Here is a 27,096-nt window from a genome sequence, read left to right on the forward strand (position 1 = left end):
CAAAAAAAAGAATGAGAGTCGGGGACTTCATTCTCATTCCCCTTTCTCTAGACAACATGCAGATATTCATTATTCACGAATACTATGCTTTAGTATTCTGTATTGAATTCGTTACGATCAGTTTTCCATTTCTGTTATTCATTTCTTGAAGTGGATAAAGTTATTTTTCATTGTTTCTTGCCTTAAAAACTCAAGTAACAAAGGCTTCCTGCTCGAGGTCTTCAGTTGACAGTCCCACCAGCAGTCCTTGGCTGAAGAAGGGCACGGATCCTCAGACCTTCAGAAACATCTATGCTCCATTCAATGGGATTCTGTTCCCTGAGCATCCATGGGATAGTGTCTGATCAGAGGCTCAGCACTGCTCTAAAGGTCAGCCCTCACACAGGGAGAGGATTATCTCAGAGACAGCTGAGATAGAAGGCAGCTGATGAACAATGTGGAGAAACGTTTCTTCTTGGGTGTCCTGAAAGACCTTAAAAAGCCAAATTATCACCCCTGATTAATGGTATTTGGGATTTACCCTGGAAACCTCTACCACACCCAGGAAGACGGTCTGTGAATTTCGCATGGAAGTCTCAGTCTCCGCTCTGACCTCTGTCCCACCCAACTTTTTCCCCTAGAAGGATGGTATCCTATTACTTTGAGAGTTTTCAACTGTCTTGCTGTTCCCGGGAGCTGTTCCAAATTAAAGGAGACTAGAGAAACATGATAAGTAAAGGATCAGAAATATGTGATCCTTAATTGTATCCTGTACTGCAGGGAAAACATGCTGTAAAGGACATTGCTGGGTGGGTGAACTGACAAAACTGAAATAGAGATGGTAGGTAAGACAAAGGTCCCGTGTTGATGTCACATTAGTTAAGCTGCTAACTGTGCTGTGGATTTATAAGGGAAGAGCCTTTTTCTTAGGAGATACACATGAAGTATTTAAAAGCAAAGGGCCATGATGTATGTAACTCAATTTCAAAAGTATGGGACAAAGAATAATGTTTACACAGAAAGAGAGCAAACAGGACAAATTATAAACGGTAAGCGGATCTGGGTAAAGGCTATTGGGCAGTCTTTTTCTATAAGAGTTGCAAATTTTCTGTAAGTTTCAAACTGCAAATCTTCTATAAGTTTCAAACTGTTTCCTAATAAACAGTTTTAAGAAATGGTCCATCGATCAGTCCTGCTGAGCTTTAACTCCTTTTGAGATACACACATTGATGCCCACAGCTGTCACCATCACATCCAACTCCTCAAAATGAGATATCCCAACTTTAAAAAAAATTTTTTTTATATCTTTATTGGAGTATAATTGCTTTACAATGCTGTTAGTTTCTGTTGTACAACAAAGTAAATCAGCTATAAGTAGACATATATCCCCATATCCCCTCCCTCTCGCGTCTCCCTCCCACCCCTCTAGGTCGGTCACAAAGCACCGAGCTGATCTCCCTGTGCCATGGGGCTGCTTCCCACTGGCCATCCGTTTTACAAGAAATCCCAGCTTTTAAACAGTTTTATTAGGTTCTGTCTCAGACAAAAACACTAGGATCTTCTTATTACAACTGTGGTTCTAAACATTTTCAACACGGATTTAAAAAATTACTAGCAAATGCAAATGAAATAAAAATACATACATGTAAAAATATAAAATAAAAGGATCACATTAATATGACTTCAAACCTTTGGCCTGTAACATGCCAACAGAGTGATGTGGGAAATGTCATTTTACTTCTTTCTTTTTCTGTTTCTTTATCTGGAAGGTAGAGATAAAAATCCTCAGTCACATGAGAAATAGTAGTTATGATTAAGAATACTAATAAAACCAATAGGAGCTTTACCGCACCTGAAATGTCTTTATTCAGAAGACCCCAATTTTTCTGAGTGCACCTGGCACAGCTCCTAGTCCAATAATCCACAGGACACAGTCCTACAAGCCTACATAGATTGATTCTCCTCAACAAGATGAAGTGCTCCGTTCTTCTTATTTCTGCATGTTAACATCACTGCCCCAGAATGCCGTTCTGCTGAGGACCAACTCAAGGCAGACGTCTCCCCACTTCAGCCTTTTATGGGATCCCACTGAGAGTTCTTTTGCCTCAGGGTTTTTTCTCTTCCATTGAAACCCACTCACAGTGTTGGGTTAACAGATTTCACTTGAACTCTGTTTCTCTTCAAAGCGTTTCTACATTGGGATAAAAGCTGCCCTATGGTTGCTTTACCATGCCTCATTGCTGATCGCGTGGTTCTTCTCCCTTCATATTTACAGTTGTCATTTTCTACTAACAGAAACATTTTGTTCCCAGCCTCCTACAGAGGAGAAACAAATATTCAGGTATCGGTATCCACTCCTCTGCACTCTGTGCATTACTATAACTATCTAGAAAGAAATCTATAGCTAGAAAGAAATCTATAGTTGCACGGGGAGTTCAAACTGTTTTTGAAAATTGCAGACTGCCAAACCTGGGGATGAACCTGTGCTTCACCAGATTCTTGAAATTCCCAATTTGAAAGCTTAAACCAATGAAACATAAGGCTTTATCATGTATCTCAATGCTAATTACTGAATGATTTTTCTTAAAAAGGAAAGAATACAAAGGTTTTAGCATGTAGCTTAGTTCCAAATACATACCAATATCAACATGTTTTTAGAGAAGTTTCTTTTAAAGTAATTTTTTTTTTGGCTCAAACCCAATTTTTTCCAGGTGCTACTTTTAGGAAATACTACATAGACTTAGCATTTAAGGGTTTCATATAATAAAATCACATTTGAGAACATGAAAACTTTTCAAATCATAACATAAATGAAAGTAATATGATAACCAATATTTCTGCTTTCTGCCCATCTTCTCCCAAAGAGTAAGTAATCACCTTTATTGCAGGGAGTCAGACAAGAGATTTCTAGAATAAAACATAAGGATTATAAAAATGTACATTAGACTTAGAAAAGAATCTAAGGGGTAAATAGTTTATTTAATATAATAAGAAACTAGGTCCGCAGAAGGTTTGTCCCAGGACTCCTCGGCTAGAGACGGCACATCCAGGTCTACTTTGGTCTCCTTGCTCCTGGCCTGGTCCTGTTTCATGGCCCTGCACATTCCACCCATTCTACAGCCCCGTCACCAACATCTCTCCCCTTCATCAAGGACTTCTCAGGGCTTTCTAGACAGGCTGCTTCAGAACGAACATCTTTAAAAGTCATTATTTCCACTCCAGTTGTTTTCCTTCTGTGATACTAAGATTCTTTTCAATTCTAATGGAAATATCCCATTCTTGTTCCTTGAAATGCAATTTGATAGCATTCGCATCTAGGAGTCCTTATTTCTGTTCTTTTACCTCCATTTATCCAACTTTATTGAACTACTGAATGAGGTGGACTATGATAGATGCAGAGGATATAAAGTCAAGTAAGACAAAGCTCGTGCCAGAAAGAACTGTGGTCCTTGAGTTATTTCTACTGTCATTACTGAGGCTATCTACCAATTGGCAATTCTCTTGGTTCTTCCTGCTTTTTTCTATTTGACATGAACACTGGGTGGCATTTGTTCACATGAGTACTAATACTGTCTGCCCATCTATCCATCAGTTCATTCTGCTGTCTGTCCATCCATCCATTTATCCCATCAGCTGAAGATACCATTCTGTTGCCTAGGGCACCCATTTGCCTGATTTATTAGTTGGCCTAGCATAGGCATGTTGAATTATATCACCTACTTCTCATAATGAATGGTCTTTTGTCCACGGGGGAAATAGTTTGGAGTTACGTAAGATGAAAACCTGGAATACAGTGGTTTTTTACTCTTGTCCCCTCAGGATGATCATTTTGTTAAGGTGTTTCTTCTGTCATGTTTTAAAACTATAAAATAACATTTAAAAATAGTACCATATAATCAAATCTTCTCAAAATACCAGAAAAGAAGCAGTAAACCTCTAGAAACTTGAGTCTTCATGTTCTTAATGGTTCGTCTCTTAATTAACAGTTTAGAGATCCCATCTGCTGTCAAAATAATTGGGCCATCTTTTCACTTATTTTTTTATATGACCTCAAAAGACTCCCAGGTTTTTTTTTTTCCTTCTTGGAGATGAACTTTACTTCCCCACATTACCTCCTCATAAAGTGTTTCAATACACATTCTAACTCAAGGGAAAACTGAAAGAAAAAAAAAAAAGTGTTTTCTTTGTTAAAATACAAGAGCCTTCTTGACAGGGACGGGCTCTGAAATAAAGAGAGCAGCCTTGTTAAAACTTTGAGCTGTGCCTGAACACATCCTAAAATGTTTAAATTGTCTGTTCCGGTAATAAATTATAAGCTTGGTAGTTTAAAGCCAACTCGCATCGACCAGTAAAATGGAAAATACTGGAGTAGGCCGATACTAGTTTTCGGTGAACAGCTTCTGCATGAATTGCAATGAGAAATGTTCAGTACAAGTGACAGTAAACAAAAATTAGATTTAAAAAATGCCTGGAGGATATGTGATTCACGAGAATTATGGAATTTGTTTCTGCTTCCAGATAAAGATTAATAAATTATAAGCATATCAAATGTAGCTGCTGATACAATAATAAATATTGATACAAAACAAAGCTCAGAATACTTTCTTTTGCAGGCTGAATCTTGTAGTCCAGTCTGGCAGCACTATGTTACTCAGACTTTACCAAGGGAAACCTTTCTTTTTTTCTTTTTTGTTTTTTAGATTAAACAGCAGTAACAGAAAGCACTGTGTGTTTCTAATAAGGCATTGCAGTTCACGAGAGTAATGGACTCTTAGGTAGACAAGATTTTGTATAACACTAAGTCCCCAAAGATCAAATGATCGGTACCCCTAAAAGAAGCAATCATATCATAACAGAAATAAAAGGTGGTGAGCTTAGATGCTTGCATTCTTGGTGTTTCATGTAAACCACAAAATTTAAGAATCTACTTCCACTTTGCTGCACAAAATAGTAATATCTGATCTTTGATTTTCAACTGATTATTTACATTCCTGCTCTTTGCTTTCCTACTCAAAGTACTTCCATTTTGAAACCTTCATGACAAAGCTATTTTTGTGTGTGTGACTGTCTTTGACTTTTACTATACACTAAAATCTGGAAAGTGGTATGTAATAAAAGGATCCCCAGTCTGGAAACTGGAAAGCCTGTACTCTGCTTCAGTATCTACTTTGCGTTAGCTGTGAGACCGTGGGGAATTCATTTACCATCTCTGTACCTCTATATTTTCACTTATGACATGAGAAAATTGGCTTGGATGGCCTGTACAATCCCTCCTAACTGAAAATTATGACTTCGGAAGCTCTAGCTTTATGTCTTCAAGAAAGCTGACAAGTTTGAGTCCATCCTACCTTTGACTTTTTTTAAGCTTAAATTAGCTTTGGTGTGACTTCCCAGATAAAACCAGAAATGAAGTGAAACGTGCTCTAGCTAACTGGACTAGGTCTTCGTCCCATCTTCCTATTGAGCCTGGTACAAAGGAGCAGCTTTGCAAACTCGTTACTCTATCCTCCATCCATCCTGAATTACACCAGGCCATTTTCTTTAACACAGTTTCCCTTTTATCATTCTTCTACATCCAATCTTTCCATACTTCCCGTTGGCTATTGCTTCAAATCTAAGTATTCCCGTCTGACTGAGGGATCCTCACTATCACCATCTCCTACCACTCCCCCTCACATACCTTTTTTCACAAGTTCCCACTGCTGTAAGCAGCTAGTCACTTCTCCCCGAAGCCGCTAATGACTTTTCCAAACACTATGCCTTCACTCCTGTCATTATCCACTTTCTCTCTTCTTCATCCATCTAGTTCACATTCCAACAGAATTTATGGCAAAGATGGAAATGTTCTGTTCTGTCCAATATGGTAACCATCAGGCACAAATGATTACTGGGCACATGATGTGGGACAAGGCAACTGAGAACGTTTTATTTCATTTTAATTAATTAATTAAAGTTCTAATGGCCACATGTGGCTAGTGGCTAACATATTGACCAGCTCTAGATTATACCATCATTTGACATCTAGCTCAAATTCCAGTTCTTGCAGGATAAGTTTCATTAAAATTACCTCCAAAACTTAAAAAAAAAACCGAGAGATGTCTAAGCCCCATCCGCAGATCCTCTAATCTAATTGATCTGAGGTGGGACCTGGCCATGAATATTTTTTGAAGGCTCCCAGACTATTCCACGGACCACCACTGCTCTGTGAAACCCACTCAGGCTTCTCATGTCTCAGTAGTTGCTGGTTGTCTCTGAAACTCTGCACAATAGTCTGAATCATTCAAGTTAGCATTTCTTTTTACCCCTACCTTCAGTTTTCTTTACTGTATTGGAAACATCTTTTTCTTGTTTTGTCCACTGAGGCTACTGTCACTCATGGCAGGTTCTGGATACATTTTTGATTATGGAACAGTTTTCACTTATTACACATACCCTTGAAATGCAAAATATTTATAGCTTTTGATTTTATAAACCTAAATGAGGGTTTCTATCCTGCCTTTAAATCATTACCATGTATTGTAGTGAGTCTATTAATGAGACTTCTGTGCTAGACTGTAAGCTCCATGAGAGCAGGGGCCACTGCCCTACACCACTGGATTCCTGCTACCTAGAACCTAATCTAACACACAGAGGTATTGAATAAATCATTACTGAATGAATCATTTAATGAAATAAGTACTTGAATAAATACATTTAAAGTCACACCAGTGTATTGTCTTCTTCATGGAAAGTGAGCATACAGTCATCTGTACCTTGAGGTGGTGTGTGTGTGTGTGTGTGTGTGTGTGTGTGCGTGTGCACATGTGTACATGGGCAATTGTATGCACATGCATGGGTGTATGTGCATGCATGTGTGTCTATATATATACACACATATATATACATATATACACATATATATACACATATATATACACATATATATACACACACACACATATATGTTGTGTGTATATGTGTTTCATATGCCCAATCACTGTGAGCATCCTTAAGAGGATCCAAAAGTTGCTGAGTATTCCAAAGGATCCTTCAGCACCTCTTAGTTCTGCACAGCTGGTAGCTCTGCTCTCCGTAGCTATCGTCCTGGGAAATATGGTTATTAATACTGAGTGAACAGATGGTGCAGGGTGTGTTACTTAAGACAGTTTTGCCAGGAGGTAAATTTATGCTTTATAAATGTACTTCAAAACTATGCTATTTGATTTAATCACTTAATGCAAAGACAGCTGCATACTATATTTGCCTTAACTGCAGTTCTATGGGTTATCTGCCAATCTGTTAATTATAGTATTTTGAAAGGCTTCAGGAAAAAAAAAAACAGTAATTATACAGATTGGGATGGGGGGAGGAATATTTGTGAAGCCTAAATTCAGACATTCACTCCCAGCGAACACAAACTTACTGAAGATTTAGAAAACCTGCTAAGAAAGTGGGAGTAGATGTGATGGCTTTCCTTTGAAGTGTGTTCTCAGTCTGCATTCGTTACTGTGGGTAACTGCCAGGGAGATGGGAATGGAGTGACGTTCAGCTGGACAGAGCCCCAGCGCAATCACCAACGTCTTTGAGCAACTGCTCAATTCCTTGAAATTAAAAAGAGGAAGAGGAAGATGAGGATTAGGAGAAGGGGAGGAAGAGGGAGAGGGGGAAGAAGAGAGGAAGGAGTGGTAGAAGTGACGGGAGGGAGAGGAAGAGAGGGAGAAGGGGGAGGAGGAGGGGGGAGGGAGATGGAGAGGAGGTTCAACTTTAATTGTAAACATGATTCTGCCCTTGATGTTTCCATACTTTCCCATAATCTGCTTGCTCCCTGAGCCCTCTGTGCTTAAGTTTTCTCTGCTAAACAGTTGCAGCAATGATTAAGCAGATTTAATTAATACTGTATCAGCAAAGAGGAATATTTTAAGCTTAGCCTGACAACTTCCTTTTCTTGCCAAAGACTAGATGCCACATACTTGTAGGAGAAGTCTGGCCCATTTCTCCTATTCTCTGGGAACTCATGTTCAAAGAATTTCATTGCCATCTTAAGAACAAGATTTCTTCTCTATGGGCAACTGTACCAGGATGAAAGGACTGAACGGGACCCAGCCTGTAAACCAAAGAATTGGGGAAAGAGTGTTACAGATTATCTGGTCCAACTCTCTCTTTTCACAGCTGAAGAAACTGGGGACCAAATTCTTAATTGATTCACTTTCCCAAATTAGTTAAAGAATAATGGGGCTTTGACCAGGAACACTCTTCTATCAGTTTAGGCCCTTTTCACACGCATCACACTGTGTATAAGGCTGTAAAGTAACAAGAAGTAAAACAGAAAGAGCAGAGAATTAATTTTCCTGTGCTATTCCAATACATGACTGGCTGGAACTGCCTTTGGGCAAAAGAAGAAGGCAGCAATAATAACAGTCATCTTAACTGACTGCCTAGGGCCTCCACGTTCCACAGCTTCCAGTGTCATCCACACTGAGAATGCTGCCCTGTGGAATCGTGCATCACAGCCTGAATGCCACCTCCTCTGTGCTAGGTACCTTCCGAACTTCATCTCAGTTAAAACTACCAACAACCAACGATGCAAACATCATCTCTTACACTTCACAGACAGGGCTCTCAGAGCTTGAGTACCTTGCTTAAAGTCACACAACTGATTTCTAGTAGAGTCTAATATTCAGACTCAGACTTACTGGATCAAAAGATACGTGTCTTCCCAAGAAAATATGTTTGTTTCTTGGCAACCTCCTTCCAAAATGGACTAAAAATACTTCCTTCAATTCTCTGAGGCTTTTTACTGTCTGTTCTCGCCAGTCTAGCGCCATCTTGTGGTGTGCTACTCCTAGGCTACTCTGCACTGCAATTTATCTGACCATCATCTTGTCTTCACAGCCAGGCTCTGTGCAACGTTCAACAAGCCTCAAGTGATGAACTGATACGTGCTTAGACAGGGTCATCAAAGCAGCCATCGATAACTCATCTCCTTTTTTGCAGGCAGTGTACATTTCCATACAGTCTTGGTTAAGCTGATACACAGGTGCCCACCTGACCTAGTGCAGCAGAATTACTTTAACTTCTTGTGTTAGGCAGAAGGAGAGGATAATGCCAAGGTTGGCAGATGAAGCGGTATTAGAGGGGGCAGGCCTGGCTTTTGATACGTCTCAAATCATATTTAACTGGATATCGTACCTAAATCTATGATGGAGCTAGAAGGTACTTATATCTTCAGTCGTCTCTAGTATTTCCATTTCCTTGAGGCTATCTAGATCAAAATTATCAACATGGCCATCTCTCTGGGCCCTCATATCTCTGCTTTAAACTCTTTTTATATATTAAAAAAAGTGTTTTATTACATTTTTTTAAATGTATGCCTATAATCACAATTTTCATGTTTTAGGGCAACATCATTATCAATATCCTCTGACCTCTGTTTTCTCTGTTTCTTTGACTTTTTTTAGTATCTCAAAGTAAAAAAAAAAAAATTAGATGTCTTTGAATGAAGCAAGTTTATCCTCTACCAATTAATTAAAGGAAGTTCATACATAAGAGACCAGCATTCCAAAACAGGAGAAATTCTTTCTGGTTTATACCGAAGTGCTTTATGTAACAGGGTTGAGAGAGAGAGAGAGAGAGAGAGAGAGAGAGAGAGAGAGAGAGAGAGTGTGTGTGTGTATGTGTGTGTGTTTGCACGCGCGTAAGTGTGCTTCTTTATAGTATAAAATTGCTTTCAGGAAAGTTGTGCAACTAGCCCAATTACCCATTTCCATTCTTCCAAAGAAGGCATTGTTCCTAGGAAGTATGTTGACTCTGGGGAATTCCAGCTGTTTATAGAGATTCACAGCCCCACATACAAAATCTAAGTGCCTCCTGGCATGCTTGTTTAACCAGCACAACATTACGCAATCCTTTTCTTGGATACTGTGATTTAGAGTTTAAAAAAAATCTCCTACTGTTATCAAAAATAAAATCTGTGTCTGTGTCTCCCATTATCCTGTTGCTTTGGACTGATTTCTGAAACAAGGGAGCAAAATCAACTTTATTCAATCATCTAACAAATGGAAGCCCTCTCTCTATAGATCATTTGTGGTTTTATTTATATTTCATTTTATTTTTTAAAATCTAGTTAAGTGTTATTTTTAAAATGGAGAAAAAACACCACACCCACTCAAATATAGTCATTTGATCTTTGTCACAAAAAAAGGCAAATAAATAGAAAAAGGATAGTCTTTTCAACAAATGGTGCTGGAACAATTAGACATTCATATGCCAAAAAAAATGAATCTAGTCACACACTTTATACTCTTCAAGAAAAATAACTCAAAATGGATTATAATCCTAAATGTAAGACGCAAAATTATAAACCTTCTAGAAGATAACATGGGAGAACCTCTAGGTGCCCTTGGGTCTGGCAATGAGTTTTTAGATGCAACATCAAAAATATGGAAAAATATAAGAAAAATTGATGTTAGACTTCATTAAAATTAAAAATTTTGCTCTGTGAAAGAGAATAAAAGACAAGCCAAGGACTGGGAGAAAATATTTGCAAAACACATATCTGACAAGTGACTTGTATCCAAAATAGAGAAAGGACCCTTAAAACTCAATAATAAGAAAACAAGCAACACAATTTAAAAATGGGCAAAACATCTGAGCAGACATCTCACCAAAGATATACAGGTGGAAAAGCATATGAAAATACTCTCAACATCACTCGTCATAAGGAAAATTGAAAACTGAAACAATGACATACCACTACACACTTAGAATGGCTAAAATACAAAATGCTGACAACACCAAATGCTGATGAGGATACAGAACAAGAGGAATTCCCATTCACTGCTGGTGGGACTGCAGAAGAGTACAGCCATTTTGGAAGAAAGTTTGGCAGTTTCTTACAAAAGTAAACATACTTTTAACACATGACCCACCATTTGCACTCCTAGGTATTTACCTTATTGAGTTGAAAACTTAGGTCCACACAAAAACCTGCACAGGAGCGTTAGGCAGATTTATTCATAATATCAGAAACTGCAAGAAACCAAGATGCCCCTCAATAGGTGGATGGATAAACGAACTGTGGTACATGGAATGGAATATGTTTGGCAATAAAAAAATTGAGCGATCAAGCCACCAAAACCATGAAGGTATCTTAATGGCCTATTGCTAACTGAAAGAAGCCAATCTAAAAAGGCCACATTCTATATGATTCCAACTATGTGACATTCTGAAAAAGGCAGAACCCTAGAAATAGTAAAACAATCAGTAGTTGCCAGAGGGAAGGGGAAGAGATGAACAGGTAAAAGTCAGGGGATTTTTAGGATGATGAAACTATTCTTTATTATGCTGCAATGGTAGATAAATGACACTATATATTTTTCAAGAGCCAAAGAACTGTCCAATATAAATCATGAACCTTAATCTAAACTATGGATCTCAGTTAAGAATAATGTGTCCATATTTGTTCTTTAATTATAGCAAATGTATCACATCAATGCAAGATATTAATAATAGGGAAAACTGTGTGTGGGTCAGGGGAGGCATATATGGCAACTGTATACTATCTATTCAAGTTAAAATATTTTTTAAACATCACTTTTATTTTGAAAGGCCAAAGCTTTGGGTGATGATGCTTTCATTCATGAAATTCTTTGGAAAATCTTTGTTCAGACTACCTTAAGAGGCTGTGCTGCATTTTTGTTTGAACACCTTCAATGCTAGCAAGCATTATTCTTCCTTTGAGTATCTGAAATAATCAGAAGTCATTAAAATATAAGATAAGTGAAAACTTTTGTTTATAAATTTAGGAAACCCATAAGTAAATATGTTTATGGAATAAATCTGTCGAAGATGGATTCTAAAAAGGTTATGTGCAGTGACAATTTTATTAGTATATTGCACCGTTTCCCAAGAGAACAACTGTGGAAGATTACCTTCATGTAGACCTTCAAATACTGATTTTAATAAAATCTGTCAAAAACATTAACCCATTACCTCATGCACACCCATCATAAGAAGGAAAGGATAGAAAAGAGAGATGAGGGGCTGGGAATTAGAAACTTGACAGAAGAGACAAAGAGGCAAGAAAAGAAATGAATGGGATCTTAGGGTAAGTAGGGAAAAGGGGAGTAATACCTGTTTATTTATAAGTCATTTTATTCCTGGTGAAATAAACAGTGTTATAAACAGGTTATAGTTAAATTTATAGTATGCATACCAACATTATTTTCTTATAGAATACAAATGATACTTTATGCTAATTATAGGAAAATAAATTACACATATAAAACAATTTTGGGGTGATCGTAACTACTGTTCAGTATGGCCCGAGGGCCAAGCTTACATACCCTTTGTTCACAAACTTCTCAGTCGCACGGTTTCTGCTTCTGTACAGCCACACCTCTGTAGTTTCAGTTGCCCTAGAGAGCCCCTTAAGTCTTCATACAGAAAGGCTGCAGATAAGTGATTTAGAAGTGGATTAATCGAACAAAGGGTGTTATCCAGTGCAAGCCGGTGGATGTCTGAAGCACAAGCTAGGAGAGAGAGTTAGGATGCAGCTTCTGTCTGACAAACTTAGTCTCTCTTTGCCCAGGAATAGTAGACAGGATGCCACTGAGAAGAACAACACTTTTTGAAGAAGGAGAATGGCATTTAGCAATAGGGGCTTTGGGGTATCATGCTTTGTGTTGTTTAGGGCCCTGAGACAGTCCTAACATAACTGACACCATTGGACCCTTGTAGATATAATGTATATTAAAAATTTTGAGTTCTCTACAGACAACAGAGACGAAGTTATACTAATAGTACTTATACTCATTTGACACTACTTGCCTTTTTTTCTGTCTTATTTCCCTAACCAAAGAGTATTACATCTTACGGGAAAAACCCAAATTAACTTTTTGGCCAACCCAATAAATTTCTCAAAACCAGGACATATTATGTCTTCTTTTTTTGGCTCATAGTACCACACTGCCTTGAATATAGTATATGCTGAAGAAATGTTTAATTTTTTATATTTAAAAATTTTTCACTTAGATTTCATTTAAATATGATTAAATATTCAAAAGTGTGGTATAGAATGAAAAATTATTGTTTCTCCTTTTGCTTCTTGAATGTATTATTTGTATCTTAAATTCATTTCAAAACCATATCTTCTTTTTATTTTCGTCAAGATTATTACAAATCCTCTCAAATTAAGGTCATATGTTACTCATTGTATATAAACTTTACATACTTGCTCAGGCATGTGTGAAGATTGCTATTAATAATAATTTTTAGAACTTCTGTGTACTCTGAATGATTAAACACCACTGTTTAAAGAAAAACAACAAAATCAAACATTCAATTCTGTGTAAAAATGATCTATGTCAAACTTTTAGAAATGAAAACCACAATGTTGAGATGTCCAACATGTTTGGCATGTTTTGCCAAACACGCAAAAAAGCAAAACAACACAGCCTCATTAAGAGGACATAGCAAGCTTAAATGTTCTTTCATCTAATAATATGACTTCAAAACACATGAAGCAAAAACTGATAAAACTACAAAGAAAAAGAGACAAATCCACGATTTCAGTAAGAGACTGCAATACCCTTCTCTCAAAATTAATAGAACATGTAAACAGAGCATCATCACTAAGGATACAGAGGATCTTAACAACATTATCAACCAACTTGACCTAATCGGCATTTATAGACCACTTCGTCCTTTGAGAATGGAATGCATATTAATTTGTAGTTAACAGCCCAGCCATTCCACAAAGAAAACTCCAGGCCCAGATCACTTCACTGATAAATTCTACCAAATATGTAAGGAAGAAATATTGCCATTAAACATAAACTCAGAAAAACTGAAAAGGAGAGAATATTCCCCATGTTATGAGGACCACATTACTCTGATAGCAAAACTCTGACATCAAGACATAAAGACATTACAAGAAAAGAAAACTAGACACTGATATCCCTTATGAACACAGATGTAAAAATTCTAAACAAAATTTTAGCAAGTTGAATCAAATAATATATAAAAAGTATAATACATTATAACCAAGTCTGTTTTATTCCAGGAATTCAAGGCTGGTTGAACATTTGGAAATACATAAATAAAAATAAATGTATTTCAACATATTAATAAACTTAACAAAAAAGATCAATTTAATAGACACAGAAAAAGTCACTGAACAAAATCAAACATACCGATACATAATCCCAGCAAACTAGAGAAAAAAGGAATTTACTCAACTGGATAAAGGGCATAAACGAAAATCTCACAGTTAATATCATACAACATAGTGAAGAACTAAACACTTGGAATAAGACAAAGATGTAAGTTCTCATCACTTCTAGTCAATATTGTACTGAAGGTTCTAGCTAATGCAATAAAACAATGAAAAAGAAACTGAAGTTATCCAGATTGGAAAGGAAAAATAAAACTCTTTTATTCACAGACGACGTGATTTTCTAGAGAGAAAAGTTAATGGAATCTGCAAAGAAGCTACCTCCATGAGTAAGTGATTTAGTAAATTTGCTGAACATAGGATCAATAAACAAAACCAACTGTATTTCTATATACCAGCAACAAAAAACCAGAAATTGAAATTTAAAAAATAATACGAATTACCATAGTATCAAAAATTTAGGAGAGAGAAATCTCATAAAAGATGCAAAAGACTTGTACTCTGAAACCTACAAAAGATTGCTCAGAGAAACCAGAAAGATCTAAATAAAGAAGAAATATATTTTCTTCACAGGTCAAAAGACTCAATGTGGTTAAGGGATAACTTCACCCCAAATTGATTTATATATTCAACATTATACCATTCAAAATCTTGAAAGGCTTATTTTTCAGAAATTAAAAATTTGACTCTAAAACTGATATGGAAATGCAAAGTGCCCAGAGTAGCCAAAAGCATTTAAAGCTAGAATAAAGACAGTGCAATATAAATGTAAAGACAGCAAGATAAATCAACAGAACAGAAATAAACCCACATGTATTGGGACAATGATTTTCCAAAACATGCAAAGATAATTCAGTGGAGAAAGGATAGTCTTTTTAACAAATGTGCTGAATCAACTGAATATATGCAAAAAAAAAAATCTCAGATTCATACCTCACACAATATATAAAAATTTACTTAAAATAAATCACTGACCTTAATATAAACTTAAATCTATTAAACATTTAGAAAATTAGAAGAAAATCTTTGTGACTCTGTTAGGCAAAGATTTTTTAGATACACACCAAATGCATGATCCATAAAAGAACAAATTAATAATTAGACTGCATCAAAATTAAAACTTCTGCTCTTTGAAAGACACTGGGAAGAGAATGAAGAGAAAAATCACAAACTTGAAGGGAAAAATATATATAATATAAAATAAAGGATCTGCATTATATACACACACACACACACACACACATATATACACAAAACTCTCAAAACTCAACAATTAGAAAAACAAACAAGCCAATTTTTAAAATTTGCATGAGAGATTTGGACAGACACACCTAAGAAGACATGTAATACAAACAGCAAATAAACACATGAAAAGTTGTTCAACATGATTATTCATTAGGTAAATGTAAATTAAAACCACAGTATACCACCAGATGCCATCTGAATGACTCCAATTAAAAAGACTGATCATACCAAGTGCTGGTGAGAATATCAAGAAACTGCAACTCTCGTACTTTGATGGAGGGAATACAAAGTGGTACAGTTTAGAAGTTTCTTATGAAGTTCATGTGTGTGTATATATTTCCCTTATGACCCAGCAATTCTAATTATAGCTTTTACCCAATAGAAATAAAAGTGTTACATGGACACAAAATCTTTTTCAGGAATCTTCTGAGTACCTTTATAACAGTTGAAAACTTGAAACAAATGTCTATTGTAGTGGTATAAATAAGCAAACTGGACATCCCAACAATGCAATACTACCCAGAAATGAACTACTAAAACATACAACACAGATCTCACAAACAGCCTGAGCAAAAGAAGCCAATACAAAGAGAATATAGACAATGTGATTTTATTCATATGCAATTCTAATGAAGAACAACTATTTGGTAGTGACAGAAAGCAGGTCAGTGGTTACCTGTGACCAGATGTGGTAACTGGAGGAAGCGGAATCTGACTGAAAAGGGACACAGCTGAACTTCTGGGGATATTGGAAATGACTGGCACATAGATTTATCAAAGCATATTAAGATCTACAGTTAAATCTGGTACATTTCATTGAATATAAATTATGCCTTACTAGAGGTGATTTCGGCTACAGTGTGTCTCAACTCCATGAAACATCCTGACCAGAATACCCATTCAGTAGTGAGATCTACCTCATTTTCTATACTTAATGTATTGATAGTTTAATTCGTCCTTTATTTCAAGAAAAAGAACTAATGGGCATCAAAGGAAGAGTTAAAAAAAAAAAACCTTCTAGAGATGTACCAGCTTGTTTTCATAACAATCATTTATATAACTGAGATTAAAATGTAACTGGTCTTTTCCGCTGAAGCGGATAGAGATCTGGGTTGCTGAAACTTGTTTTGCTGCTCTATAAAATAGCTGCAGTATCACTGGCACTTATTAGGCATGAATCGTGGTGCAAACTTCCTGTTTAAAGTCTTTAGCAGAACAGCTGCATTCCAAGCTATAATGATGTAGTTGAGGGCAGGGTAGAGTCTGTAGGTGCAAGAAGGCTATGGGGGTTCATGCAATTGTCCCCATTAATTGCAATGACTTAACTTGGCTTGTGGTTTCAAACCCTGATTTAGTCCAGTTTATACCATTTTCCCTCCTTGGGATGGAACTACAAGCTACAGTTTTGGTAAAAGTAAGAGTGGATACGAAGTCAAAAGATATGGATTTAAAAAAAAAGATGTGGATTTGATTCTCACTCTGTCCCCTTTAATATGTGTAACCTTAGACTGATAAAGGTCAGACAGATCAATTAATTTCCTTATCTGCAAAATGGGGAAGATCACTGTTCTCATCACATGAGTGTTTTAAGTATTCAATTTTATAATGTAATGAGGGAATCAGTCATCATAAGCCCTGAGTAAATAATGGTTGGATAGGAAATCAGAGTCTGATATAAAAAGCTAACAAGTTGGAGGCCACTCAGAAATAATGCTATGGATACCAGAGGATGACTGAACTACTATCCTAGAATAGGATTAACTGACTGTTACTCTCCAAGGCAGGCTGGCTCTCAAGTCCAACAGAGGAAATCTTGGCAAAGTAGTCTAGGTTCGAATGTTAGCTGAACTGGATTAAACAGTGGGTTAACTAAGGTCATCCTCTTTCCAGCTGAACCTGATCAAGCATCTCATTTGACTGTAATCTAATCCATAGAGAAGAAGAAAAGGACCTCTACTCACCTCAAAAAAACCTTCCTCATTAAAGTTGACAAATAAAAACATCTTGTTCAAATTGTACAATTTCATGAGATAAACAGGAGTTCTGACTGGTTTCCATTTCCGGAAAAGTCACTTCATACCTGAAATACCAATGTGCTGCTTTAGGGTCTGAGGATTTCTCTTCTGCTCTATGGATATCAAAGTAACATATTTGAGGTTAACTGGATTTTTTTAAGAAAGAAGGGTCAGAATCTACGGTGGCTGCCTCCCGAGGAATCTCTTTTTAAAATATTATGACTGGATTGTTTTGATATGTGTGTACTGTCTCCTTAAGATCATGTCCTTATAGTTCCCTAAGAAGGGCCAATGTTAACTGAACCACTGCATGAGTAATAGCAGACTTACACACCAAGGAGAAACTTAAAATGAGCCAGGACAAGTTTTGTCTACAAAGCTCTTATTGCAAAGCCTTTCCAGGAAGTTGCTTGTCAAGCCCTAGGCCACATCCAGAATTTAATCCTTTGCAAATTTCCAAAGTGAATTTGTGCAGGAGGGGCACAGTACCAAAACTATGTATGGGAGTTACCAACAAAAAAAAAAAAAAAAAAAAAAAAAAAAAATCCTGGGAACAACATGCAGGGAATTTGAAGAAAATTCATCACTTAGGCCAGTAATTGACAACACTTGTCTTGGAAACACTGCAGTTTGCTTGCAATAATCTCAAAGTTTGTTTAAAAGTGCCCTGCCAAAATAATTCAGTTCACCTTACCTGGAAAAAAAATACGTGTCATGGAACACTTCTGTGAGGAGAGTGGGAAACTAACAAAAATCAACAAATACAAGTGCCAAAATTAACTTACCTTAGAGTTAGCAATATTGAACATTTATTACTCTAGAAACTTTTAACTCCCATAAGGAAGGGCTAAGAGTTCCCAGCATCATGTGTGGAATTTAGATACAACCAACAGATGCTAATTTTCATTGAACAAACTGAGTATCTGCTCTATGCCCAGCACTGTTTGGGAGAATAAATAGTTATTCAAAAGTATAGGTCACACACACACACAAAAGGTATAGGTGAAGGTCTAACCAAATATAATCAAGTTTTCTCAAGAAAGCTCATATTTCTTTAAAATATTCCTCTATAGGATTCCATTCTTCAACAAGGAAAATTACCAGTTCTGTAAGTATGTTTATAGAAAAATTTAATTCTAAGTATTTCAATGCCAAAGATCCCAGCTAAGTTTACCTGCACAGGATATTTTATGCACAAAGTGTTAAAGACTGCAGTGATGATCACTTATAGAGCTGGAAGCAGAAACTAGAAAAATGATTTTACTTTTATCAGTGATGTATTACAACATAATCTTTCTTTACTGGATAAAACACAAAATAAACACTCACACAATCGGTTTCAACTTTAGTCAAAGAAGAATTTCAACCAAATCTTTCACTTTACCAGAAGTAAAAGCTTTTGTTAGAAGAGAGAAAGATAAAGGAAACTGAAAAAATAAATTTTGAAAAGGCCACTTTTCTCTCCCAAATCCTAGCAATTATATGCCATGATAACATCAATGAAAATCTAGGCTTCTAAGTTTCGAGTATTTCATGTGCCTATTATTTTATGTTCTTCATACAGAGTTTCTTCTTAAGAACACAAAGGGCTTGGCTTTATCACTTTTATATTTTCTCACTTTAAGTTAGATTTTCAGGAATGGAAGATTTCTTAAGAATTGACTTAAGAATTAATTGACTTAGTAATTGGTATTAATTTTTTCAATAGCTACAGAAAATCCTGTGGATATACTCCTTCCTTTTTTGTCCCAAGCACTTACTTCAAAAAAGAGCTGATTTTAATATAAACAAAAGAATATAATCACACCCTTATACTTGGAAAAAGATGTTATCTCACATTCTACTTGTACTGCCTTTTATCTTGGGTATGTTTCTAGAAAATGTAATGCTCCAGTATTTTAGAAATAAGAAACAGCCACTTTTCTGAAGAATGCATTTATCTACTCAGGAAGAGAAGGATGGGCTGAAGACAGAGTAGAGTAGGGGCGGGGGAGGGTAATGTAGAACAAAGCCAAAGTAGCATGGACTCTCCTGCCCTCTAGTGGTTGGACTCTAGAAAAAAATTAAACTGTTCCATGGATTTCCTTTTTCCTCTAAGTGGGTTTATTTTCTCTTTGAAAATTTAAACTAAATGTAAAGGTCTTTAACCAATTGACAATATTTCTTGGAGTATCAGGAACAGCCTCATTTTACTTAATCAGTCATAGTTATCATCTGGTCCTTTATTTTTTCAGTCACTGAAGAAGCATACCCAACAGAGTCAGCACTATAAAGGCACTGGTGGAAAGTCGACCACCGTATCCCCCAAATTCAATAGCCTAGTTTCATAACCATACACACATATTACCCAATTGACTCCATTTCTCATAAACATCTAACTTTTTTTTTGTTTGTTAGCACTCTGAAGCTCAAGAAGTAAGATAAGTCTGGCCCAGTGGTGTCACTGTTGCACTGTATATACATATGTGAACCAGCAATGGCTGTTGAAACTGAAATAGCTGAAGCTCGTGGGGTGAACCTCATATTTTAATGTGGGTGTAAGGTTAGTTCATCTACATTTATTTATTGTATCTCTAAAAGTCGTAGGCTAATTCTTAATGTATTTACCCTTAAATTTTCCCTTTAAATGGGACTTGTATTTTCAAAAACTTACATTAAAACATCTTAACAGTGTTCACTGCTAATCTAAATCTATCAATTTGTAATGCATTTCCACTTATTGAATGAGCTTTATAATCACATATGATTACAATTCACTATACATGCAGAAATGCTTTTTAAACTTCTCAAAATATTAATTTATCACAAAATGGCTTTGTCTTATAACCTAACATTGCAATCACTATCATACAAACATTTAAACAAGCTTATGTGGGGAACTTGTCTCAATAGTAACCACAATAATAACCAAAATATAATTTTGTTTAGTTTTGTTTTTATGTAACTGTCCTGAGACTTAGTAGCTGGAATGATAATAAACTGATGGGGATTTGCCTTATATTTCCATGGGGAAGGCAGATGAAAATAAATTAACTCCAACTCACAGATACAATTTGAGAAACAGTGAACTTTAACACCTGCTGAAAAAGTTGCTTATCTGCAGCTTCCTCCTCTGTCAAACACAGAGTTGAATCTGAATGACGTTTCAGGTAGAGTCCTGCTAGAGATTTGTATATATTGATGACTATGAAATCTCATGGTTTAATGTCTGAACTTTTGAGAGTACAGCTCAATAAGTTAATGATAATAATCAGCTATTATTCATTCATCTCCTTTGCCCCAACTTCAAACATACAAGATTAATGCTTGTCTAATTTCCCTCAATCAAGTTAATATGGGAAGATACTATTATTATAAATTATTTAAGTATTGAATTTTTTAAAAAAAGAATTCAAATCACTTTTAAATACTTGTGTTCAATGAAGAGTCACTCACTGTCAGGAAACCTGAGTTTTAGTCCCACTTTTACCATAGATTGTTGGTAATTTTGAAGATGGCTCCTCTATAATATTAGTGAATTAGATTAGATTCTTTCATAATTTAAATTTTTTAATCTTATGTAAAGTCAAGAATTTTTCAGACCTCTTATTAAGTATTGGCTTTGGAATGATCTCATGCCAGGCCCATAATATGTGATCAAGGTTTTGGTCAAATTTAACAAGCTGGAGAGATGGTAGATAATTGGAATACTAAAATATACCCATGCACAAGAACTTACCAAGGAAGAACAGGCAACTTGGAAACATATTTGAATATTAAAGGACTGGCTTGTACTCTACAACCTAATCTTCCCATATGAGCTAAATTAATTTGTTGCAACTTCGTGGGTATGCCAAAAGCTGACCCAGTACTTCCCTCTCCAGCTCCATGCTCTCTGCATGTTGGACAATGCACAGAGGGTTTCCTTTTTACCACTCACAACTCATTTAATTTCTCAAAAATAATAAACACAGCCTCTCTACCTTCCTTGCTTTCAACTCCTTTCTGGTTCCTTTAGGAAAAAAAAATATTTCTCTCTTAAAAAGGAAATGTATTATGGCCTGCTATGTGATATATGTCATATTTTATGGGGGTAAAAAGCTGAGTGAGACCCAATGTAGCCAGAAGCTCAAAATCTATTGCGGAAGAGATTGTAAAGCCAAATGACTTTAACAGATCAAAGACTAGTGTGGTAGAGATGTGCTTCCTTAAAATGTATTACTTGGAACTTGAGTCTGACCAGATATTTTTGGTCAATTTGGTTTGGAAAATGGTATCCCACACTCAGTGAAGATTTACAATATACTGCTATATTTGACATTCTGAGAAGTCTGATATAAAACAAATTGCTTTAACTGAGTATAATCAATGTTCCAATAACTTATTTTCGGACCATAGAAGATTTTTTTTTAAGTAAGTAATATGTAACACTCGAAAAATGCTACGCCAGAGATGAAATTTCATGAGTATAAGAAGAAGAAAGACGAGTTCTGATTAATAATAATCAGTGTTCTAAGTACTTGTCATGAGAAGAACACACCAGCTCATTAAAGAGAAAACTTTATGAAGAATACATGATTTGAGCTGGGTCTTGAAGGATGAATAAACCAGGGACGGGTTAAGGAAAACATAATTTCAGAAAAAGGTAAGTGGGGCTTCCCTGGTGGTGCAGTGGTTAAGAATCCGCCTACCAATGCAGGGGACACGGGCTCAAGCCCTGGTCCGGGAAGATCCCACATGCCATGGAACAACTAAGGCCGTGCGCCACAACTACTGAGCCTGTGCTCTAGAGCCTGCGTGCCACCACTACTGAAGCCCATGCACCTAGAGCCCGTGCTCCGCACCAAGAGAAGCCACCGCAGTGAGAAGCCTGCTCACCGCAATGAAGCGTAGCCCCCGCTTGCCGCAACTAGAGAAAGCCCGCGCACAGCATCAAAGACCCAACACAGCCAAAAAACAACTACTGAGCCTGCGCTCTAGAGCCCGCGAGCCACAACTACTGAGCCTGCGCGGCTGGAGCCTGCGCTTCTGAACAAGAGATGCCACTGCAATGAGAAGCCCGCGCACTGCAAGAAAGAGTAGCCCCTGCTCACCGCAACTAGAGAAAGCCCGCGCACAGCATCAAAGACCCAACACAGCCAAAAATAAATTAATTAAATAAATAAATTTTAAAAGGAAGAAAAAGGTAAGTGTAAATAGAATCATGGAGGCCAGTATGTACCAACCAGGTTTGGAAAATTATAAACAGAACGATAGGACTAGAGCTTCTTCGGAACAGAACTGGTGAATTAGATAGGAAAATTTGGGGCCCAGTGCTAGATGACTCAAATACTAAGCAACGTATGGGCTTATTTTTCTACACAGTGGGAAGCCTAAGACATGTTTGGGCAGAGTGGCACGACTGAACAACTAGTCCAAAAGAGTAATGCTAGTGACACAAATGGATCAAAAAAAATAAGAGCCTTACATTTGAAAGTAAAATCAGAACTCACAAAGAACCAGTTCTTTTCACTTTTAGAGTTCTTGAACACACCTAATGGTTTTCTTCGAAATCTCCACAAAAGTATTTGACTCATCCTCCTCCTCTAGTGAAGTCCAGTTTTCCTAGAATGCCAGTACTCAGCACATCCCAAACACTAGTTTTTCTATGTCAATTATTTAAAATTTTAACAGAATACAACATCAGTAGACAATCTAGACCAAGGACAAAGACAAGAACAATAAAAGGTCTCAGTAAAAGAGTCAGGAAACATGAAGTGGGGCTTTGAGTCAAGGTCAAGCTGGGAGCCAAAATAACCATTCTGACCTGCTGACTGCAGAATGAGAATAAACTCTTTCCCTCCCTGTCTCTGCTCAGCACACACCCTGAAAAACAGGGCTAGACCCCTGGCAGTGATCACACAGCACTGACTTGGGGAGGAGAGCACTGGTCAACTCTCTTTGCAGTTCAAGTAAGGGAAGTTTCTCCCCTTAATAAACCAGTCTGTGTCCAGGCTAACCACAGGCTACAGAAGTGGTTAAACATGTTCCAAGTTCTATTCTCAACCACTATCCTCTTCATCTCCAACTATTCCCCTCCCACAAAATTTGTGAAACACTAGCCATTCAGGAGTTAGAGATATCCTCTGTATGGGGACTTAAATGTTTGCATGTGGGAAACAGAAGTGCCATGGTCCTTGCTGCCCTCACTACTAAAGACCTTCTTAACTGATAATGAAATGCACTCCCCTTAACCAGGGTGTGAGATTTTTCCTCCTTGTCACCAAACCTACCCAAGTCATCCAACACATCCAACACATCCTCCTTCAGTTGGATGACTTGGAGTGTCTACTTTGGTCAGATGGTGGGTTGTCCACAGGCGAGGTGTGGGGAAGGGGACAGAGTCAAGGCACTGCTGGTGGATTCAAGCAACTGTCAACTGGGGATCATCACTCAAGGTTAACAGGGCACTAAGTCCCCTTCCCCTCAGCTTCCAGGTCCTTACACTGGATGATTCTTTCTCCCCTTCCCACTTTAAGCCCTTTCATTCCTTTTACTCCTTATTCCTTCTCCCTCACCAGCCATATTTGATATAGTTTTGGAGAATGAAAACACTGTGCATTAAGAACCTAAACTTTTTCCTCCAATATTTTGGCCAGCAGCTACTTTGAGAGTATGCCTATATTATACTGTGGCTGGGGAGGGAAGAAAGGCTTTTTTTAGGAGAGAGAAAGAGAGAAAGATAGGTGGGGAGCAGAGGGGGTGGAGTAAGAGCTATGCAATGCATAGAAAACGCATATTTTCACAGTTCCAGATACAGTCCTGTTACATGTTTGTGCATCACCCTATATCACATATGCCCACCTCGCCTTCCCTACACATTCTCCCAAGCAGACAGATTTCTTTTTTTTCTTTTTTTGCTTGCTATCATTTATGTATGTGTTGAAACCAGGTAATAAGATGATTTTGCCAAAAAAAGTGGTCAGAGTTAAAGATTAAATCTATTTCCTATGGGCTACTCTGTGCTTCCCTCCATGACAGTCAAGGCGTATATGGAGTTTCTGGGTTAGCCAGCAGTCCTGTTGGTCAACCTGCTGTGCCTGTCAGGCACAAGTGGCCATTCCAGCCTGAAGACGGAAGAAAGAAACAGGGCAACACAGAGTGTGAGGAAAGGACTGGGAAATGAGCAGGGGAGGGGATGTAATTTTTAATCCCTTCTTTGAGAGTAAAAGATTAGGGTAAGATAAAGATCAATCAAAAGATTTTTAAGAAGGTTTAATGAGCATCAAAACTAAGGTTTCATAAATGAAATAAATACTTAGACTCCTTTCAGTTATATATTTTGGTTGCCAGTCTGTGCTTCTTTGAATATAGCCCATTTATGTTTGGGTTACATATAAATTATAGTTCACCCACTGATCACGTTGTTAATGAAAATCAGCTTTAGATTTCAAGTCTACCATGTAATATGTACTGGGAATTTGGAGAGGGCCCACGAGAAAGCAAAAGAGATTGAGAAGTTGACAAATACGCTACAGATAGAAAAGGCTGAGTCACCTGGGATGGCACATTTCACTATGGAAGACTAGGGTTTCCGTGAAGACAATGAGGCTTTATGAAACCGTCCAATCACTTAACTCCTACAAACTTCGTTTTCTTCATTTGTCAAGAAGGTGTTGCAAGCACTTCTTCCAGATGAAATGTTACAACAATTCTGAGAATGAGCTGTGGTCCTTCAGCCTTTGCAGTAAACAACGGGTTGGAAATGGGGTCTTCCCCTGACGGTTACAGTCAGATTGCCCTTTCGCTCTCAGTTTACCTTAGCAATGAGTTCTTACTAAGCAGAGTCCTTAAGATTATGACACTTCTTGAGGAAATGCTTGCCATCACTGCCCCTTCCCACTTTTCAAATCCAAGGCAAAGACCACACACCCTTTCATTTCCAGGAATTTAGCTCTTATCTATTTCTCTAAGAGAGGCAACAAATCATCTTTCTACAGTGGTAAACAACAGTGAAAAGAATCACAAGGATAGAAACAATGATGGTGTTGCAAGGGAACTGCTCTAATGGGACACAAACGCTTTCACTAAAGGGAGGGGGTTGTTTTGTGAAGGGTGAAGGGAAGGTTACGGAAGATCCTACAGAGGATGTCCCTACAGTCACTGAGCCTCTAATCAATCATCTGTTTCTAGGAAACATTCACTTTCTAAAGAATTCATGCTGAATACAGGTGAAAAAATATTTCCTGGACCAAGAAGTTCTCTGGTTATCAACTCTTACTTATCAAAAATAAAATCCAAAGTTCTGTATGTTCAGTTTTCTGTTAATACTTCAAGCCAAATCTACACTAGAGAAACTGAAATATCTAGATTATAGCTTTACTTCACTTCTCCATCATGCCACCTGTAATGATGCTTCTCAGAGGACTTCAGACTAAAGGGCAGAGGAAATATTCTTTTCTTTGCATGATATCAAGTGGTACCATTGGAATGGACTATTCTCATTATCATTAGTATTACCTAAGGTGGAAGTCAAGGAGATAAACAAGGCCTTAGTACTAATATTTATGAAGATTTATTGTTTGTCCAGTAGATGCTGCACTCAACTTGCTGCACTTCAACGTTGTGGAAAGTGGGTTTGATTAAATAAGATACACATATTTTCTTTTTTATAATAAAGACTATCTTGGGGAGTAACTTCAACTGAGTAAGAAGTAACCTTTCTTCAATTACATTCCAGAAAGGTTAAAACCGTTCTGCCAGCATCTACCTAGTTACCAAGCGTTCCCATGGAAACCATCCACTGGCCCTAAGTTTTGGGGATGTCCGCAGAAACAAACAGCAGCTGCATTCACCCTTCAACCCCTTGAGACCTTGTACACTTTTCCTACTTCCTCAGAAAGTGAAAAATATCCATGACTTACCACCATTCTCTTAGTCTCCTCAAAGTTAAACAAAAAGTTTGAAAAGAAGGAAAAGAGACAAAAGTTGCAGAAAATGCAAACTAGCATTGGCCCCACTGGCAATATTTTTGGTTTCTTCTTCCTTGATCTGTCCAAGTCTGTCCCAAAATGATTCTATCATTCATTTATTCAGTTACTGAACACTTACGAAGGTCTCAGTATTTACATGCAATATGTGAGATTTTGTAAATTCCGCTTTTTGTCTCTGGAGTATAATTATAATTTACCCTGCCCTTTTGTTTTCCATTGACTCTGAAGAAGTCCATATTTAACTTTCATATCCAATAGTAGAAATCTTATCAGAATAGGCTTGGGGCTAATGATCTTCTCCCTTTCTCTAAACTAACTTTTTTCCTTCTTCCTCCCTTCCTTCTTTTCCTCCCTCACCCCTCTCCACACTGTTGACCAAAACTCCTGAGCTAACATTATTTTCAGTAGAATAACAGAGCCCATAAGGTACACAAAATAAAGCAACATGGTACAACTATCTGCTATAAAATAGGTATGTCCAAGACACAGTAATGATAAAAAGGGTGGAAAGATCATGCTTGGGAATGAGTGTTGGGTTTGTTCTTTAATGGAGTTATCGTTAATATTTTTTAAAAATTACATAACACAAAATCTAAAAAACATACACCACCTCACACTTTTGGAAAAGAGTGGTATATATGTCCTTCATTAATAAAGCATTGTAGGAGTAGGGATATTTCATTTCTAGAACTATGTAACAGGAAAATTACAGAATATATATTTAGACAGTATTGATCAATTTGAGAACTTTTAA

At 37.1% G+C, this 27,096-nt stretch overlaps 1 long non-coding RNA gene across 5 annotated transcripts; it reads right to left on the reverse strand.

Annotated features, from left to right (window-relative positions):
• Positions 1–389: 389 nt before the first annotated feature.
• LOC114486883 (uncharacterized) lies at positions 390–17,443 on the reverse strand. Of its 5 annotated transcripts, none has more exons than XR_008618248.1 (4): positions 2,857–3,907; positions 1,832–2,295; positions 1,669–1,741; positions 390–472 (listed from the first exon to the last, which is right to left on the reverse strand). It is a non-coding gene; the product is annotated as an uncharacterized lncRNA (long non-coding RNA). The 5 variants fall into 5 exon arrangements; XR_003681275.1 differs by lacking the exons at positions 390–472; positions 2,857–3,907 and adding exons at positions 12,303–12,407; positions 17,338–17,443 and having other exon boundaries at positions 1,417–1,741; XR_003681273.1 differs by lacking the exons at positions 390–472; positions 2,857–3,907 and adding exons at positions 7,382–7,559; positions 7,929–9,169 and having other exon boundaries at positions 1,417–1,741.
• Positions 17,444–27,096: the final 9,653 nt, after the last annotated feature.

The sequence above is a fragment of the Physeter macrocephalus genome, chromosome 9 (assembly GCF_002837175.3).
Source record: "Physeter macrocephalus isolate SW-GA chromosome 9, ASM283717v5, whole genome shotgun sequence".
Classification (NCBI taxonomy): domain Eukaryota; kingdom Metazoa; phylum Chordata; class Mammalia; order Artiodactyla; family Physeteridae; genus Physeter; species Physeter macrocephalus.